Source organism: Engraulis encrasicolus, chromosome 12 (assembly GCF_034702125.1).
Source record: "Engraulis encrasicolus isolate BLACKSEA-1 chromosome 12, IST_EnEncr_1.0, whole genome shotgun sequence".
Lineage (NCBI taxonomy): Eukaryota > Metazoa > Chordata > Actinopteri > Clupeiformes > Engraulidae > Engraulis > Engraulis encrasicolus.
In genome coordinates, this window is record NC_085868.1 from 12,343,418 (window position 1) to 12,364,659 (window position 21,242).

General features: G+C 40.4%; 1 long non-coding RNA gene across 1 annotated transcript; it reads left to right on the top strand.

The window, feature by feature from the left end:
• Window positions 1–18,467: 18,467 nt before the first annotated feature.
• LOC134460068 (uncharacterized) lies at window positions 18,468–21,015 on the top strand. The gene is made up of 3 exons (XR_010036968.1): window positions 18,468–18,641; window positions 20,639–20,711; window positions 20,950–21,015. It is a non-coding gene; the product is annotated as an uncharacterized LOC134460068 (long non-coding RNA).
• Window positions 21,016–21,242: the final 227 nt, after the last annotated feature.

A 21,242-nucleotide genomic window follows, 5' to 3' on the forward strand; every position in this document is an offset into this window, starting at 1 on the left:
CACATGGCCTTTCATCCTCCTTTAGTTTCCAAAGTTTATCTTTTATGTGTGCATTTTTTCTACCAAAACCTCCTACTTTTCCTGTCCTCCAATATACACGTTTGAAAATTCTACAACAAATCTGAGCAGACCAAGTTGCTTAATCTACTATTTTAGAACTGTTATTCGGCTATGCTCTGAGAAATTGAAGGCAAACAAAGAATTGCAAAGATCACTTCAAAACCACACTTTCACAAGAGGACGTTGCGAAGGACGCTCTGCATTTCTTTTTTTCTTCTCTTTCAGGCATCAAGATCTCTTCCTTTGTTCAACGGCGTCTCCCTGTGTTAACTGTTGTCTCTGGTTGTTGTATTAGTACCCAACAACAAAGCAAGGCTGTATTGTGAATCCCCCACACTGTACCTGTCCTTCATTCCCTCCTGAAAAAATACAAATTAAAAACACCATGCTTTTGGAGTCAGGTATGGACACATGGCACTTGCAAGAGCAAAGTCACAATCAGACCTATATAATTGTTTCAAAGAGTGTCATTTCTACTCAAAAAGTGCTGAGCCATTTTGTGACATAACTTTGTTGTTCTCTTTTGGAGTGAGCGTTGTGTTTTGGAGTGAGCGCCGTGTTGACATAGCCTGGTCCTGACCATCCCATAATACTACCATTTCATTTCGTATTTATGGTCTGGCATTTGTTGGCTCTGAAGCGATTGCAGGAAGCAGGAAGTTTGCACTCAGTTATGGTTTGAAATTATTGGACACCTCTCACCCAAACGCCGGCAGTTACTCAACAACAACATAGCGCAGACCAATGGCTCTGGCGCAGATGTGTACGTCATTGTCACAAGCGTCCTCCCCCTTTCGCCCCAACGTGAGGCGCTTATTCGCTTATTGGCTGTTTTCTGGAGGGCCATTGCGATCAAAATCCTACTGCTCCAGGCACCCCACAGAGAAGCACGGCCAGACTACCGTAGTGGAGCCAATCCTTTGGCGGAAGTATGTAGGATGGCTCGCAAGGCTAGTGTTGACAGACTTGCTCCTTATCTATCCTATTCTCTCCCTCTCCCTCTGACACATACTTTCTCTCTCCCTCTCGGTCATCTCTCATTTTCTTCCTGCGCCACCTTCCATTCCAATGTGTAGGCCATTGGTATAGAGCTCCTGCCAGATTTGTCTTTTACAGCAGTGACATCCATGGTGAAGGAGGAAGAGGGATATCTGGGGCATTCCAATATGAGACCTTGTGCTTGTGGCCTCCTGGCCCCTCCTCCGTGGAGAAAACAATAAAGTTTCCCAGCGGGACTATTCTTCATTCACCATCCAGTTTGCAAATGAGAAAATGACTTTACAATTGAGCTTTTGCGAGATATTGAAATATGATGCTGTTGTCAGTGATGTCATCATGACATATTACTTCCTGGCCTGGTACGAAGCACAAGTGGAGGACGCAAGGTCGCATATTGGAACGCACCCAATATTTGCTCCTGAGCAGAAGCAGATGTCGGCAATCCATTCTAGAAAGAGTACAGATACTGATGGCACTGCACTACTGACACCTGTGAGAATCTGACAGTGCACAAACCTGTGTGGCAGCAGATATCTCTGCATGTCTCTGCTCTGCTTCTCTCTCTAATCATTAGGTACTTGGTGGACTGTGCATAAAAACAATGACAGGTCTGGGACACTTCTATTTCAGGAAAAGATTTGCACTAAATAAATAATAGTTGTCTAGAGGAAAAATCCTTTGGGTTTCATGTGATCATTCCATGTGAGAACAAACAGGATTTGGCATGTGGCATGTGACATGTGATAGCTAAGTGTAAATGAAAGATGTAAAGCTGCATCCATTTCATTTTCATGGTCGCTGGCTGTTTATATTACATGTAAAAAAAATGCTATGATGTACACAGTGCATCCCTGACGAATGTTTTCGAATTCAAAAGAGCTCAAAAAAATGATGAAGGCAGTGTGTGGAGCCCTTCAAGTTGTTTTGAATCCTCCCCTAAATTAAAAAAAAATGTGAGTGTGTGTGCGTGCGTGTGTGAATGCATGCGCCCATCTGTGTCTGTGTGTGAACAACTTCTGTATGTCCTACAGACCTACACTTGCACTTGCTATAGCTTTCCATTTATTTGGATGGACAGATAAACAATGCTTTGCTTGAATGTGTGCAGCAGCCCGGAACAGATGCAGGACGAGGCCCTCTGGCTCACCTGTGGGTATCACCTGTCACTGATGGCTGAAGACCAGAGCCCCAAAACCAGCCCAGGGCGGTGAGCCACAGTGGACACATTTTATTTCCCATATAACCCCTCATAGGCCGCCATTGCTATTCTAATCCATTTTTCCTCTCTCAACTCGCATCACTCAAAACGTAGTTCTAATTTCATTTCACTGTTTCATGTTTTAAAGTAGAAGAGTTGGCGACTTTTTAAATGGATGACCACTTATTTTAAACTGGTGGAACTTTTTGGCTGTGCTTTATATTTTTAAATTCTGGACATACTCAGCAGATTCCCTTCTGCTTTGCAATAAAATACCCATTTGACAATTCACTGAGCAGTTAATGAGATGGCTAACCGACCGTGGTCAAATACCAGCTTCAAGTCTTTGTTTTCCATAAAAGTTAGATGGCCCTACTTCTCCAAACTTGTTTGAAATCTTCTTATTTGAAATTACTTTGCTTAGTTTGTCCAATGAAGGCAAAGTTAACTCAAAACGTGGCTTATACTATACTAGTCAGGTAAGACTGGTGGGGATATTATTTTATATTTACATTGTGATGGTATGATTTTAATGATATCCCATCTTTTTTGGAACTATGCCTTTGCCAAACGAGCAAAATCGAAAATGGATAGTGCTATTTTAGGGTTTGTGTCCTTATGCACTTCTGATAGTTCAGTATAGCCTATTACACGTAATACTTTCCTCTTCCATTATACCCCCTCTCTAAAAGTTTATCTATATTCATTGTACACTTTTGCTGTGAGGACCACAAACTGCTTATACTATATTTAGTTCGAAGTAGGTTTTTTTATGTGTTAAAAATCTGAAGGTGAGAGTAGAGACAGGAGCTCCAGGAAGTAGAACCTGACATGGCAGACCAACATTCTGGATGAAATTTTGAATTATGTAATAGTAATACAGTTTTTGCCTACTGCTTGCACACAATTTGCAAAATTTCGCTCATGAGTCAAAACTCTACACACAAGCCAATTACTCTCAACACTTGGAGATAAACCCTTCACATATATGCCAGCATGAAACTCTGCTATCAAAACCTAAACATTGCCATAAAAACTGAACAATCTTTTGTCAAAACCTCACTTTCATGTCAAAAGACACACATTCGCACCAAATGAGAAAACAAATTAGATCAACGTGAAAACAGTTGTCTACTTTATGCAAAACACTCTTTCTTTTTGTAACAGTCTATTCAGACTCACAGAATGTACATCTTCACAAGACCCCAAAATGCAATACTGTACATTAGGCCTACATAACTGCACCTTACAGTGCAGGACATTAAACTGAAGCAAAATATCTTAAACACTACATCACTCTCAACACAACAGTGTGTAGGTGAGCTTATGAACCATTTGTTTGCGTATTGGGTATATTCACAAATATTCAAACATCTAAATATGATATAAATGTGTGGTTGACGTCAACATGCTGTAATGAAAAACATAGTCAATATACTTTTTTTGTTTGGGTATGAGGTATGAGGTTTGCTTACTAGAGTAACGAAGTACAATACATTTCCAGACGCAATATGCAGCTGACATCTACACTAAGAAAATTTCCCTACAAAATAACGGCAGTTACTGGCAATTATATTTACCTGTAATTCTACTGTTATTTCACACCAAAAATCAAATACAGCTCATTGCTGTTTAATGTATCACAGTATATAACATTTTTTTCAGCAGCAATTTAACTGTTAAATAACAGTACTCTACATAACGTTCACAGTATTAGTATTGTTAAACTAAAAGTGCTCTACAATATTTATGCAGTAGTATAAGTAAAATAACAGTACATTTCAGTTAAAAAGTTGAATTGTACTGTGTGATGACAGGCAAATACTGGGTCATAGTTGTATTCATGAATATGGCCATGGCAACTTCCCACCCCACCCATCATTCTCCATAACTGTGGTACCCTGGCCATGTTACCACCCCACCCTCCCATCGTTCACCATGACTGGAGTGCCTTGAGCATGATACTATGGCGCTATGCTGTATTGAGAAAATGATTGGCGGTGGTCCTTTGAAAGTGTGGGCATGAATACAATTTCAGAGTACGCAGTGCTATGTTACAATGATAGTGTGCGAGGTGGGCTTTTTACTGTATCTCTTGATGAGCCAATGATGAATATAGCATTGGTCAGTCTTTAAAAAATTAATTTGCACCAAGTAGCACAGCAAACAAGCAGCACTACAAGCTAGCTCTCAAAGCAATGCCTAATTTGCAGCAGGCACATTATATGCAACAATGCCACAAATGATGCCACATACAGCAAGCTTTCACAAAGAGGAAAGTATGCAAGCATGTAAGCAAGCTTGTAGGCAAGCAAGTGCTATGATGTGCCATGCAGGCCAGCCAGTAGGCAGGCAAGCAACTGAAGTGTTGATAGTCCAGATTTATATACAGGTGCAAGAGTACCATGTGACCAGAGTCATCAGGCCCTTGGCAGGTGACGCCCGTAATTGAATAATGGCATAACAGCCCTACTCAGGTGAGGCCAGGCACTGATTAGCAGATTGGTTTAGAAGAGGCTGCTTGTTGCAAGAGTGTTCAAATTCTTAAAATGTTTCAGCCATTCACACTTTCATATCAAAATCATAGTGATGAAAATCATCATAATGTGCTGCATCAAACACTTTTTAAGTATTGTAGTTTCCTTAGAAATTGTTTAATGCTTGTTAGTATCAGAGAATATTTAACCAGTGAGAATGACTTAAGTTCTTCAGGTGGTAGGCTATTGCAGCTTGATGGCGATCACGGACAAGTGGAGGATGATAGGGTTTCAACGGTGCTGCCTAAAATATTTTGGTTGCTTCCACAACGGCCAATGCTGCTATTGTGCAGTACTTACTGTTTATGCACAATACTTGACTCAAAGTAGTATTTCCACAGTAGTTGTCTGTTTTTAAAAAAAAAAAAACTGTAGAATGCTGTTGCAGAATTGCCCTAAATTAACAGCTATGTGTTACAGTGTACAGTACATGATGTCATCAAAATTATATCATGTTCAGTCAGTTTGCTCAAGTGCTTGCTTGGTTGTGTTCTGAAAATTACACTATTACGTGTATTTCTACAAACTATTATGTTCATATCTAACATGTAATGATGAAGACAAAAGGCTACTGCTGGCATCAGGGTAGGTTTTACAGAACGTGAGTCAGTCAATGCCATACTCCATATTCTACTCTTTAGTACTGTTGTGCTATTTGTTGTTTTGTTTGAGTGTAGGAAGGTGTGAATTTAGCAAAGAAGCAATCAAAGTAAAACAAATAAATACAAAATAAAATACGTGCAACATAATATAAAGAATGCAACTTTGTAACTGGCAGAATAGTGGTTAATTTTGAAAGCATGTGTTTTATTATCAGTGCCTAAATCTTGTCATACATACAGTGTGCTTTGTTTTTTTAGCAGATGTGTTTTCCCAATGATAGCATAAAGCCAAATGTGTGTTGCTGAATTGCTACAACAGTGTTAAGCAGAACTTTTGTTTAAGGTACGGCACACTGTATTTAAGTTATGTTACCAACAACTTCACAATATGCTATTTTGGTCTAAGCATCAGCCTATAGTGTTCAAGCAGTAGGCAAATACTGTAAGAGAGCAAGTACAAGCTGAGTTGGAGGTGCAAGTCTCATAGTGCAAGCAGTTCTTAGTAGCTCAATAGTGGAGATCTGAGAGTGCAGGTAAGGTGCAGTCACATGGAGCAGTTCCATAGGGTGTGTGTGTGTGTGTGTGTGTGTGTGTGTGTGTGTGTGTGTGTGTGTGTGTGTGTGTGTGTGTGTGTGTGTGTGTGTGTGTGTGTGTGTGTGTGTGTGTGTGTGAGGACACAAATGGACAGCAATCTTTCACTCCAAGTTCAAAGGCTCTCAGGCAGTGACATACCCATTCTGTTCTGAATTTCATGAAGTCTAACAGCACTTTGAAGACTTTTCCTGGCAATTTTTAAGTCAATCTGTAGGATGACACGCCATATTTCTGCCATAGCCTTTCATGGTCACAGGCAGTGGTCTGTTTCTGACAGAATTGATCATCTGCTGTACATAGGAAAAAGGTGGAAACCATGTTTAACAGCCCTGAAAGGATCAGGGCTGGTCAGACAAAACAAAAGGTCTGTGTTTTTTCAGCTATTATATTTTCCACTATTAAATGGACCACCAACCCCACCTATTAGACAATAGTAGGAGATAATAGTAAGCTGTGCTTCCTCATTATTTGCTGTATGCATGACAGAGATTGAGAGAGGGTGAGAATGAGAGAGAGAGAGGGAGAGAGGGAGAGAGAGTGTGTCTGCTCTACACAACATCCCACACTGCTCCTTGCTCACGTTCTATCAATTTATTTGGATGAATGGATCAACTGGCTTTGACACAGCGAAGCCCATCCATACCAACCAAGCACACGATGGACCCTGAAAAAAACTGGTCAGATTTTATTTTTACATTCCATGAAGCATTCAGGAGGATTGACCTCCCATCCCTTCCCTCAAAGCAGTTGGTGCAATCATCATCCCCAATCAAAACACGGTCGAAATATGTTTGGGCGTCGAACCGAAGTGGCACCTCACGACCTTTTCAAGAGAAGCCGCGTGTGCTGCGGTCACAGTCTTATTGCAGAAAAGCTTCTCTTAGGGATAATTGGGCCGAGTCTTGGTTCAAAGTGGCGAGATGGGGGTGATGCAAGTGTCAGCAAGCATATGATGTCTGACACTGGGATGAGGAGATGATTTGACATGGAACAAGGCCATTATTCTGATTCTTATTCTACATTGAAATTCACCAGGAGGAGGATGGGAGAAGGCCCTTGTGTAGTCCGTCTGTGCTGCTAGAGATGACTGAAGATTCATCATCACAGGCAGATGCGCTTGGTTTTCATTTAATAGTCAGTCCAAACGTCGGCATTCAAGTGTTGATTATGACTTGCATTTTAATGTGTTGTCCTTGAGAGGAAGCATCACATATTCAAGGGGGGTCCTTCAATTAAGACAGAATATTTTTGAAAACCAAAAGACAATCTTGGTTTTCAACCAAAACAAAATCCTCCATGTTCAGATTCTCACTTCTCCCAAATGGATACATACACTTTACAAGATTCAAATCTAATTACTTACCGATGGTGAATTGCCCAAAGTTATAAAAATAAACGTGGTGAAACTGGTCTTGCAGTTGACTTCTCTGTTTGTTTGTTTTTTTGTGTTCACAGGACTTAAATCAGATGGCAGATTGACATCACATCAGTGAACATGAATCTCATAACTGATTGGAAAAATAAATAAAGTTTTGCACACAATGTGTTTGTCTGTGTACTTGAATAATTTCATCGTAGGCTATATTGTCTTAAATATGATAATAACTAAGTAATTGAGTGGAGATACGAGATAACACATGTTAAAGCCCTGAAAGTATGTAATTTTCATAAAATTGAGTGGAATAGGTGATTTGCATTTTACGGCCCTGATTCTATCTTATTTCCATAAAACTACTCAATTGTTTCCCTGGTAATTAGGCAGAAACAATACAAGGATGTCTGGGTGGTCATTTCTATGCAATAAGATAGGAAGAGGAGATATTGCATTTTACGGCCCTGATGTAGGCTAATTGCTATGAAACTACTTTGGCTGTTGCCATTTAGTTACTGGTGTACCTACCACCTAACTACTACTGTACGATGACATTACTATTAACTAGAAACTACAGCGTAATTGCACTGGAAACTGTATGGTTATTTTTGCTGTTATTATTGAGAAATGATGGCGTAATTGCACTGTAAACCGTATGGTTATTTTGCTGTTGTTACTAAAAACAAACAGTTATTACCATAATATTACACTAAAATTACTGTGGAATAACTATGAAATTACCACCTTATTAGCGATCCGTAAAGTAAAGTGTTACCGCATGGTCAGCGTCCACGTTCTATCCGCGGGCAGAAGCAATTCATTTTCAATGGAACCCACTCATTGAACGCGGACGTCCGTGTAGGAAAATAGACTCGAGTTCTATTTTCAAGGAGCATCGCGAACATGTCCGGTCTGGCGCTCGCGCTGCCGGACATGTGCCGCGCTTACACTGCGCTCCTGTGTGCAAGGCACGATTTGTTTTCATGTGTTCTTTCGGACTGATACCGGACACGTTCAGTGGACGTTCAGTGGACGTTAAGTCGACGTCCGCGCTTGCAGTGTGTATGCACCGTAAAGATATTAAATATGCGTCATGTAAACACTCAAATAATCTCTTTAAATACAAGCGGGTTAAATATTTAAACCGATTATAATAGTTGGTTTGGACCGTTCATATAATCTGATTAAAGGAGTAAACTCCCCATACTGTACAGGCGGACCTGGATAAACCGATTTATTATTGTTTGGACAAGATACAGTCAATGGGTTGGATACCTAGAGTAGAAAACTGGGATGCTGATAAACTTTCTCGCTCTCTTTCCGCAAGGAAGTATTTTTCTCATGGCTTCTGGGCGCTGGACTTTGTGGTAACATATTATGTGGATAACCTGCCCACTAAACACAGCACATGGTTTCTTTGAGTTAAGCTTCAATTTTTTATTATTCACTGACAAACCCAACCCATAATCCTTACCTTAACGAGATGGTTTCAACAGATGGTTGGTCTCTGTAGTCAGTCTCTGTGCGACACTGACATGTTTTATTTCACAAGACAGGGAAGTGGGGAGGTACACACACGCACACACACACTCAAACACTAACTTTATACATCCCAAGGTTGATTACTGCCACACTTCCTGGTTTCCACAGTATTTTATCTTCTCGTTCTTTAAAACAAAGGTACCTTCCATTGCAGTTTTCGTTCTTAAAAAGCCAGCAGTCTCTCTCTCACACACATGGCCTATCGCAGAGAACAATTCACATTGTCCTCTCCCTCAACCCATAAATGATTAATCTCATGCATTCATGCTTTTTCATCCATCCCCTTTAGTAAAAAAATGCAATTTAGGTCTTGCTTGCTTTTCCTTTAGATCATTTATTCCCTTTCACTCACTCTAACCTTTTTTGTTGCTCCTCAAATATTTCCCTCATATATACGTCCTGTCTTCCTCAACATCCCTTTTTCCTACAATTCCGTTTCTTTTCTCTTTTTTTCCTCTACACTCCCTCTATCTCATGCTCATCTCTCTCTCTGAATATGATCCCCTTTTCTCATCCCGCCCATTCATTGGATATGTTTGCATGACGATTTTAAATCCAAATTAATAATTCAGTTTTAAATAGATAGAAACACTTAATTCTGAATACACATGTGCTAAGCGACCCACATGTGCTATTCATGTACTGAATACACATGTGCTAAGCGACCCAATTAAGGCGTGGGGGTGTGGTTGCCAGTACCTCCGTGTCCTAAAGTGAAGGCTGGTCATCTTCAGCCCCAAAAATATTTACCTCAGCCTGGGTCAAACCGTAGCACATGGCCCTGTGGTGTGGAAGATTTAAAATGCTACCGTTAGCTCACCAGAGTAGCTTAGAAAAACGAGTGGTCAAAGGATAATGTGGAGTAACTTTGTTGTGCTTCATCAGTTTGCATTTTTACATCAATATATGGATGCCACAACATTTATAGTCACTTAGGCTCAGCAAAAATGTTAGAAATCAATCGGAAGTCCGCAATTTTTTCTCACGAGGCGCATTCAGGCCAATTGATAACCGTGCCGGTACCCGTTCCCACACCAAATCGCAAACCGGCCGTTGTGTTCATGCCACAGATCTTAGCACTCGCGAACCGGAAAGTTGGTTCACAATGTGAACCGCGAAATACTTGTTTTTTCTCCACAAACCGTAACGACATTGTGACCGCCAGGAGGTTCATCCGGGTAACACTGTCATGTGCGGAATACGTTCAGAACCTGGTATGAACACGGGCGGTTCGCAGATAAGCACTTAAGTGCTGAACGTAACTGGCACCGGCACCGGCTCCATTCTGGTCGGCCTGAAAGCCCTAATGGAAGTAAAGAACATGGGGGCTTGCACCATCATGTGGCCAACGAGCATGCGTGGAACGACCGGAATTGTTGTTAAAGTGGAATAAAAGGTTACATGGCGGAGCAAAGTGTTTAATCGGAATTAAAAGGGGAATAAGCCACCCACATTATTCAGACTAAATGTGTTTACATGATGTTTTTAAAGCGGAATTAAGCTTTAATCAGATTTAAAGTGAGTTAAATCAGATTTAAAATCGTCATGTAATCGAAGCAAATGACACGCACTTCCTAATACTCTGTCTTACTCAGTCCCTCCCCCTTTCTAGTCTCATCACCCACCCTTCTCTCTCTCCACTCCTCCTCCAAGTCCAGCTGAGTTTTCATGTCATACTTCTGGCCATTACCAGTTTTGGAAAGTGAAAGTGCTGTCAGGGCTCAGGCAGTAATAGGGCTTTTTCAGATGACAGTCATGAACAGACTCCTTGTCACAGTGATAATCGGTGCTCCAACTACCATTACAGGAATGACAAGGGAGGCACAAACTGGCCAACCCTACTAAATTGTGCACTTCATGCCTTCCAGGAGAAAGAAGCACTCACTCAACTTCATGCTGACAAGAGCGCCCCTCATTCTTTCCTTTTTCCTTTTCTTTAGAAATTTTCTTTTTCCACAAAATCAACTGTTTGGCATTTAATAATCATTTCTTGCCACCTGTGGTGAATTGCTGTAGGCAGACAGGTGTTATGCTCCCTGAGGGAATGTTAGAGTTGAAGGCCAATTCTAATATTTTACACTATTCGCCACTTTCAAAATAGATCCATTTTAACAGTGCTATAGTATATGCAGTGAGTCAATTCACTGTTCTTACTTGCCTCTATGATCCCCTGTCAATTTGTTTGATTCCCCATGGGGGCCTCTGGTGTTAATCATATGTAATGTTAATCAAATCGAATATCCCATTGATTACAGACAAGAAAGTTACACATGCTTACAGTTAAATTAAAACTGACAGTAGAAAATCTACACATTGGTTGTCAGAACGTGCACAGACATTTTGGGGGGCAGGTGTTCGAGGTGGGGGAGGCGGGTATGTAGAACTTCCATGAGAGCTGCCATGATTTAGACGCTACATAGTATTATATCAGGGAATTGTCACATGCATTTGTACCGTAGATGATCATGTCAACATGAACCATTGTGAGGGAAAAAAATCCCAAAAACTTTCATAAAGGGCTTTTTTTGTCCACTAGGGCAAAGGGGCAGGTGCTTTAGCACCACCACGTCCCTATCTGTGCATGCCTATGTCTGTTGTCTTTGAGCCCGTCTTTTTTTCTCAATCATGATGGCTCTGGAACCTATGCAGATACTTTTACTAGTAACGAGAGGCTAATTAGCAAGCTGTTGTTGCTGGTGCAAATCAGCATATTCAGTGGCGATGCACAACATGTAGAATCCATTACAATCCCCCACACACAATAACAAAGGACAGTGGTGACAGCAGTGTAGCAATCACAGGCTAATAACACTTCTTAGCTGTGGTAGAAATTACAGACTAACATTCATTTATTAAGGGGTTAGCTGGAATGCTAGACAGCTGAGTTTACGACAATGGCCATTTGGTTTTGTTTTACTGCTGTAGGTGGAATAGTCAAGGTTACATTTCACTTGTTTCAGTTGCAATGTGCAGAGGAAAGGGTGTAAATCATATCTAGGCATAACATTCATTATAGGATAGGGGGTGGGGGTCATAGCGCATGTTCTACTACCAATACTAGTTATTAAGAAAGTCATAGTAATACATTAATAGATCACTCTTAGTGTATAAATAGGCTATCTCATCATATTGGTTTTAATTGGGAGTTGGGCTCTAATATTACATCCACCTTGGCCTTGGCCCACAAAACTTTCCACAAACAGACAGATGAGGGACAAGAACAATATGAAGTTCTGAAACATGATGTTAATTAATATAAAACTGTAAACAAAAGAGGGGGGAAAAGTTGTCTTCCTTAATGAAACGATGGCACACAGCTGTGCTAATATAGTCCCTCGTACAGTTTCATCCGGCTTGAACAATATTGAAAAACTAAATTAATTTACTCTATTCATGTGCGCCAAAACCTTTTTGAAAGCTAATATTAGCTAAGCAAGACTCTCAGCCTTTCCCAACAAACTAATACTGATGAACTTGGAAGTTTCAAAGCCACTGAAACAAACAGTGAAGGGATTATCTCTCTCTCTCTCTCTCTCTCTCTCTCTCTCTCTCTCTCTCTCTCTCTCTCTCTCTCTCTCGACAAAAGGAACTGTTCTGCACTTAATAATCAGTTCTCGCCTCTTGTGGTGACTTGCTGTAGTCAGACAGGCATCACGTTCCCTGAAGGAATGTAAGAGTGAAAGGCCACTGATGATATTTTACAGCATTCGCCGACTTTCCAAAAAGATATATTTCTGTATTATAGATACAATACAACAGTTAGTCATTTCAATGTAGCCTACCTATGATGCCCTGTTGATTTCTTAAAAAAAAAAAAGGCACTATAGTGGTTCTATAATGATTGGATGTGTCACTGTAGTGCCATTGTGGAAACAGACAGAATAACACTGGAGAGGAAAATAAATATTTGAAAGTCCCCAAAACTGTCTCTATGGGGTTCTTCTTCATGCTTTGGCCAAATGGGGTTGTCTGAAGAATACAATGTTATGCTATTTAGACACATCATTAGACTAGCAACAAGCTGTTTGTATTGTACTAATTTAATGTGTAGGAAGTCAATACTGGAATGGCCTTCATTAAATGTAAAAGGGAATAGTGGCATTAGTGTGCACCCACCAGTCCTTAGCTACTATGAAATATTTTGACTCCTCCTCAAGGTAATGTTGTCCAAACAACAACTGATTATTCTCCTGATTCTAAAGACCGTTTTTGCCTCTCTTTGAGGCAAACAATTGTGTTTTTTCCCAAATTTAATTACTCTGGTCGAGGTCATGTGCTTAAAATGAATAAAAAATGAACGAAATAACGGTCATTCATGAATGACACACCTCTACAAAATATTTTAGGCAGCACCATTGAAACCCTATCATCCTCCACTTGTCCGTGATCGCCATCAAGCTGCAATAGCCTACCACCTGAAGAACTTAAGTCATTCTCACTGGTTAAATATGCTCTGATACTAACAAGCATTAAACAATTTCTAAGGAAACTACAATACTTAAAAAGTGTTTGATGCAGCACATTATGATGATTTTCAACACCATGATTTTGATATCGTCGGCTTGCTACCAAAACCGCCTAAGTCCGAATTTGGTCGAAATGAGATTATTGCATAAACTTACTCCCCTACCACAGCTGCATCACCCTGCCTTTCTGCCAGGGTCATTGATCAATCACAACAGTCACCAGAGTCAAAAATCTGTATGTATAAAGTCACACACTGCCTATGAGAAAATGAAGGACCAGGGACGTAGCTATAGGGAGGACAAGGAGGGCATTTGCCTGTAGGCCTAGGGCCCTCCTGCAGGTGGCAGGGGTAGGGGCCCTATTTTGATCTTGGCAGGTGGTATGGGGGCCCTATCTATTCATCCTGGGGCCCTGTGCACAATTGTTCTGCCAATGTGAATGACTTGGGTAACTTGACTTAGCCATTTTTGATGCAAGAAGCCGTTTATTTACATCTGTTGAGAGTTTTTTTTCTCACTCTCTCTCTCTCTCTCTTCAAAGACAATGGCCATGTTTTAAAACTTCATCCTTAGACTAGAGTTGTGTCGTTCATGAACGAGCCGGTTCTTTTGAACGGCTCCCAGAAGTGAACGATGGGAACCGGATCACAGCTGGGGGAGCCACTCTGCCGCATTTTCGTTCATTTTTCATTAATTTTAAGCACGTGACCTCGACGTGAGTAATTAAATTTGGGAAAAAACACAATGGTTTGCCTTAAAGAGTGGCAAAAACAGTCTTTAAAAGAAGGAGAATAATCAGTTGTTGTTTCAACAAAATTACCTAGAGGTGGAGTCAAAATATTACATTCTAAACACTGAATAAATCATTTAAAAAAGAGCCAAAATAGCTTTTTGAACGGCTCTTTGAAACGAACGAGCCACTAAGATCCGGATCCCATAAAAGAGCCATAAATCCCATCTCTACCTTAGACATCTGTCTGAGATAATCTTGTCACACAATGGTTGTAGCCCTACATAAATTATTAATTCGGCAATCATTAATCATGTACTTTATTTGATGTTATCCCAGATTTATAGAAGACTCCTCATGTAATTTTTCATAATGCAGATTTTGAATAGCATGGGGTAGATGTCATTAGTGCAATGCATTATTGCATACGCAGTAGGATGACCAACTCCAATGTGTAAAGTATCCAGTAGTGGTTCTATATCATATTCTGAATGGCACGGTCATGGTGTTGAAGTGGGCGGGGCACAGTTCTATGACCAGGTTACCTCGGTCATGGGCAAGGTTGGGAGGGTGGGGCAGTTCGTGAGGAGGTACAAGGACCAAAGAAGTGCCCCACCCCTTCATCCTCCTCCATGACTGATGGGACCTCAACATGGAGATTGGGCGTCACTGCATGGCTTACTCTGTGTGGCACTGCAATCTGGATCTGCCCTGATACGAGCAATGTATGCATTACCATTGTGGCAATTGCTCTGGCACAATGACAAAAAGAGTTATACTTTGGATGAGAATGCAAATAATGTTTCATTGAAAGCTAATATGACTGAAAGTGCTAGAAAGTAAAAGAAATCTGTGAAAATCTGTTGGTAGACATGAGATTTACCAGCATGCTAGATTTACATGTCTTAAGGCAAAAGAAACCCCTAAGTGTTTAAGTTAAACAGTTAGACATAATGAACTTAATACATAGCATGCTAGATTGTTACAAGGTCTACAAAATTATTTCAATCATTCGCCATATCCAGGATAAAAGTTTGGAATAAAAATAAAAAAGAATAGTATAACTATCAAAATAATGTGCAGTGCATTGTTCTTGTTTTGCTGCTTCAAATAATTTATTTTAAAGTGTTTTGTTTTCCTTAGGAGCCATTTCATGTTTGACTTTCAGCTTCACTCAAAATAAATAAAGAAAATAAATTAACATCTTGGTACTGTTTGTAGTGGACCAATGACACAGACATGATGACAGGATGATGCAGATGTGGTAGGGGAGTAAAAAAGGGGAGTTCTGCAAAAATCTCCTTTGACCAAAATTATTAGGGGGGACTCACAATTGCTCTTTGCCCAGGGTCTCATATTTCCTAGAACCGCCACTGATGTTTGGCGCCCCCTTTGGTGCCTAGTTTTTCAATGTTTTCCGAAAACCACAAAATCGGACTTAGGCGGTTTTGGTAGCAAGCCGACGATATGAAAGTGTGAATGGCTGAAACATTTTAAGAATTTGAACACTCTTGCAACAAGCAGCCCCATCTAAACCAATCTGCTAATCAGTGCCTGGCCTCACCTGAGTATTGCTGTTATTCCATTATTCAATTATGGGCGTCACCTGCCAAGGGCCTGATGACTCTGGTCACATGGTACTCTTGCACCTGTATATAAATCTGGACTATCAACACTTCAGTTGCTTGCCTGCCTTCTGGCTGGCCTGCATGGCACAGCATAGCACTTGCTTGCCTACAAGCTTGCTTACATGCTTGCTTACATGCTTGCATACTTTCCTCTTTGTGAAAGCTTGCTGTATGTGGCATCATTTGGCATCATTTGTGGCATTGTTGCATATAATGTGCCTGCTGCAAATTTGGCATTGCTTTGAGAGCTAGCTTGTAGTGCTGCTTGTTTGCTGTGCTACTTGGTGCAAATTAATTTTTTAAAGACTGACCAATGCTATATTCATCATTGGCTCATCAAGAGATACAGTAAAAAGCCCACCTCGCACACTATCATTGTAACATAGCACTGCGTACTCTGAAATTTTATTCATGCCCACACTTTCAAAGGACCACTGCAAACCATTTTCTCAATACAGCATAGCGCCATAATATCATGATCAAGGCACTCCAGTCATGGTGAACAATGGGAGGGTGGGGTGGTAACATGGCCATGGTACCACAGTTATGGAGAATGATGGGTGGGGTGGGAAGTTGCCATGGCCATATTCATGAATACAACTATGACCCAGTATTTGCCTGTCATCACACAGTATAATTCAACTTTTTAACTGAAATGTACTGTTATTTTACATACTACTGCATAGATATTGTAGAGCACTTTTAGTTTAACAATACTAATACTGTGAACGTTCTGTAGAGTACTGTTCTTTAACAGTTCAATTGCTGCTGAAAAAATGTTATATACTGTGATACATTAAACAGCAATGAGCTGTATTTGATTTTTGGTGTGAAATAACAGTAGAATTACAGGTAAATATAATTGCCAGTAGGCTAACTGCCGTTATTTTGCAGGGAAATTTTCTTAGAGTGTATTTGTGAGAGGAAACGTGAAAGCAAACTGATTTTTTTGGGGGTGAGGAAAAACAAAAACAGTCATCAAGTTGCACATATTTACAGTTAAATTAAGGTGCTGTTTCTGCGTAGCAGGATATTTTTTTCTCCTGTTGAGGTGTAAACGCAACATGTGGATAAAAATAAATCCTTGCATTTCAGTCCCCTAAACAGGATATTTTTTCCTCCTGCTTTTTATACCTGGATTTTAAATATCTGCTACGTGGAAACGGAAGTCCAAAACCAATGCAAAACCAATGCAACCAGGAGAAAAAAATATCCACATATAAAAATATCCAGCTACGTGGAAACCTGAAGCCGGCGGGAGAAAATCTACACATCGGCTGTCCTTGAGCCCGTCCTTTTGCCTAATCATGATGGCTCTGGAACCTGTGCACAGGGGCGCTGCCAGAAATGTTGGGCCCTATGAAAGATTTGAATGTTGGGCCCCCTTAAGGGCCCCTGTCAGTGCTTTTGGGCCCCCTTAAGGGCCCCTATCAGTGCTCGGGCCCTTAGAATCTGTAAACAAGCCTGTGCAGACACTTTCACTGGTAACGAGAGGCTAATTAGCAAGCTGTTGTTGCTGGTGTAAATCAGCACATTCAGTGGCGATGCACAACATGTAGAGTATAATCCATTATAGAAATTACATGCTAATAACACCTTTTAGCTGTGGTAGAAATTACCCGCTAAGATTCATTCATTAGCAGGTGCTAGCTGCTGTTAGACATTCCCCAGCCCTACCCCATCTCTCAACCGTTTCCTGTCTCCTCTCATACTGTCCTGTCATAATAAAGCCCAAAAAGCCCCAAAAAATACATTTAAATAAATAAATAATAATACAATGAATAAATAAATAATTATTAATACATTAAAAAAAGAATAACATGAAGTGTTGAAACATGATGTTAATTAATATAAAACTGTAAACAAAAGAGGGGGAAAAGTTGTTTTCCTTAATGAAACAACGCCACACAGCTGTGCTAATAGTCCCTAGTACAGTGTCATTGCAGCTTGAACAATATTGAAAAACTCAATTAATTTACTCTATTCTTATGCGTCAAATCCCTTTTGAAAGCTAATATTAGCTAAGCCAGCTCAGCCATCTCAGCTTTCCCTACCAAACTTACACTTACTGTATGCACTTGGAAGTTTCAAAGCCACAGCAACAAACAGCAGGCAGAAGAAGGATTATCTGTTCTTGTGTGTGTGTGTGTGTGTGTGTGTGTGTGTGTGTGTGTGTGTGTGTGTGTGTGTGTGTGTGTGTGTGTGTGTGTGTGTGTGTGTCTGTCTGTCTGTCTGTCTGTCTGTCTGTCTGTCTGTCGGTGAGTTGGTGAGGATGTGCATAACTAGATTCCACCAGCCTCCAAAAATGAAAGTATGAACACACAAACTCACACTCATACTATATATGCAGGGTCACAGTCTTACACATTTACTCGCTCGAGTGTATGCAGGAATATAGACATACAGGTACAGTGAGCCCTGTTTCCATGTCCAAGACCGCATAATGCAGGACATTCAGTAGGCTACAGCAGTGTTTCTCAACCTTTTTTTAGGCGAGGCACCCTTTCAATTCTTGAAAAATTTCAAGGCACCTCAAACCAACAAGCCGTAACATGGCATCGCATCCGATACCACACAAGCTTAGAAAAGTAACACACACAGCAAAAACTGGAATGTTGAAATTTCAGGGTTAAACATGTCAGAGTTGATTTCAACTCTCAAAATGTCATTTTAACACATTCTGATTAAAATGGTGTTCAGTGTTGGAGTTATTTAACAGTGAGTTATTCAAACCCAAGCAAATCAACTCTGTAGAGATGTGAAGTGCGTCTCAGCCGAGTTAACTTAAGTTATCTTGTCAACGATATTTGAATTTCGAATTTTACCGGTCGCCATTGCCAGAAGAACGGCTATCAGTAGGCTACCAACGTCCAGAAGAGAGGACACCGGATGGCTTATGAAAGCATTGTTTCGGTAAGTGTGCGCCTTTTATGTATATAAACTTTCCATAAATTGCTTTTCACTGTGTAAATGTGCGTCAGCCGTGAGTTCCTGTTTGTGGAAAGCAAGGCACATTTCAAGTAATAGGAGGAAACGGTATTAACTAGTCTTTTAAGGGGAGCAAATGAACTGCAGCGGTTTGCTGTCCTGTGGTGGATTTGGGAATATAGATGCTTGCTTTAATGAATTTTACAAAGGTAGGCTACATTGTAAAGTACTTCGTCCAGGTTCTGTCAACGGTGTTTAGTTAGCTACTGTAAGTCATCCCTTCTGGGATTCATTTGGTTGCTATTTCGCTTAGTAGAGCTCATAACGGATGGTTGGCTGTTGGGCGGATGCTTTTTAGGTAATAGATTGGGCTAAGTGTGTCCACTTCACAGGCGATACCTAATGCAGGACGCTAAACTGACACAAATCTGATAAATTAGCTGACTATGTCTAGCCACATTTTCGTTTTGGGGGGCGCGCAAGCTGTCTTCGGTTACCACAAGTGTCATGTTATTTCTACGTAAGTCGATGGACTGCGACTTGTGTCTTTCACAAGTCCGAACTCTGATAAAGACAGAGGGAGAGCTCGCGCATAATATTACTCTGGTATGTTCGGTGTGGTAAGTCGCATCATGTGCTTGGTCAGCTTGCTTGCAAGAAAATGTTGTCGCGAGCGACAATGGTTTATTGTTTGTGTCAACGGACTTATCTCGGCTCGTATACAGTGCTGCTTTGCTTGCTTGGCTAGCGTCGTAGCTCGTCTACTGCATAACTGTTTGATTATGCGGATGAAGGCTGCGTGGAAAACGGTTTATTCACCTGTCGTTGTGTTCCAAAATCATAAGGCTTTAATCAGGGTGGCCGCGGGTCCTTAAAAAGTCTTAAAAAGTCTTAAATTTCATTTTCGCCAAATAAGGCCTTGAAAAGTCTTATTTTGTCTTAAATTTTCAACCCAAATGTCTTAAATTTGTGGAGCATAATTTAGGGAGGAATAATTATGTCAGCCATGTGATGAACTTCGCGACGGAAATCGGGAGTTGTAGCCATGTAGTGTAATTTAGAACGCATTATTGAATTTTATTTAGTGTAAAGTTTCATTGTGTATAGTTTTGTGTTTTCAAACGGCTACATTAATGTAAATAACCAATTGGTTTTTGTGGTTCATTTGAACCTGTGTATGATCTTGCGAGTTGGTCCTAATTTCATTTGGAAAATGGTATTGGAAAGTCTTCAAATGTCTTAATTTTGACTTGCTAAAACCTGTAAACGCCGCGAGTTGGTCTTAATTTTATTTGGGAAATGGTATTGAAAAGTCTTAAAATGTCTTAATTTTGACTTGGTCAAACCTGTAGACACCCTGTTAATGCGGAGGGTTATAGTTAGCCAATTTCTCTCTTTCACGAGCAGGGATTTGTTGCTTTGTTGACACTACAGGGAAGTTTACTGGTTTAAAGAAAGTTGTGGCTAGAGCATAGGCAATAAGGCAACAGCTACTATAAGTATGCATGATAGCTGATATCAGCCGCAAATCGTGCGTGTGACTGTGTGATATTGTACTCTGTAGTAGCCTATGTGCAGCATTTCCGAAGACTGGTTGGGTTATATTTTTATTCATGTAGGCTAAATTAAATATGTAAAGTTGTTGTGTGCACTACAGTAGTGAGACAAAAGCCTTTCATACATTTAGTTAAGGTTGCCTGTATGTTTTGAAGGTGTGTCTGGAAAGCCCTGTAACGTTTTGTCTTAAAAAAAAAAATCTCTTCTGCTCTGGATAAGATGGATGTCTTTCCTCTGACCTGTTACCAAGACAGCTGGATGTGTAGGAAGCTGGAACTAAGTCACTGAAGAAGTAAACCTATGAAAACCGATTTGGATTGTCTGAGAGATGTAATTGACTGAGTTCAGGACAAATGTGTCAACTATATTGTAGGCCTATTACTTAAACAATAAAATCACAATAACTGTTTATTTTTTGGCTGTAGGACACAAGTAAAAGGAGAAGAATGCTGCTCAGCTGGGTCGGTGAAGCTCTTGGATATCATCAGCATCTATGAAGTAAGTTTTTTATATCAATGCACAACACAACAGCAGGCGTTAATGCACACACACGCGCACACACACACACACACACAATGAGAGCTGGCCTGATATTGTTCTTTGATTCTGTGAATATGCATGGAATGCCTACTGTCTGGTGTCACTTCAGACAATTTTGCAACGATTTACTGTATGTTCTGTCTTTTTGTCTGCCAAATTCTCAAACTTGTTGTCATTCTTTTTGTCTTCCTCTTAGGGCACCGGTAGGCACAGAGTCATTCCGGTAGGCACGGAGTCGTTCCTCGATGGACGTGATGACCTGGCACCAAAACTGCTTAATGTGTATGAAGCTGTCTGCATCGAGGGAAGAACCCAGTACTGAAATGTGAGTGTATAATCCAGTTATTGTAACCACACTGTAACAAATAGCTGTTTATTTACGGCAATTCTGCAACAGCATTCTACTGTTTTTCGAAAAAACAGACAACTACTGTGAAAATATTACTTTGAGTCACATATTGAGCATAAACAGTAAGTACTGCACAATAG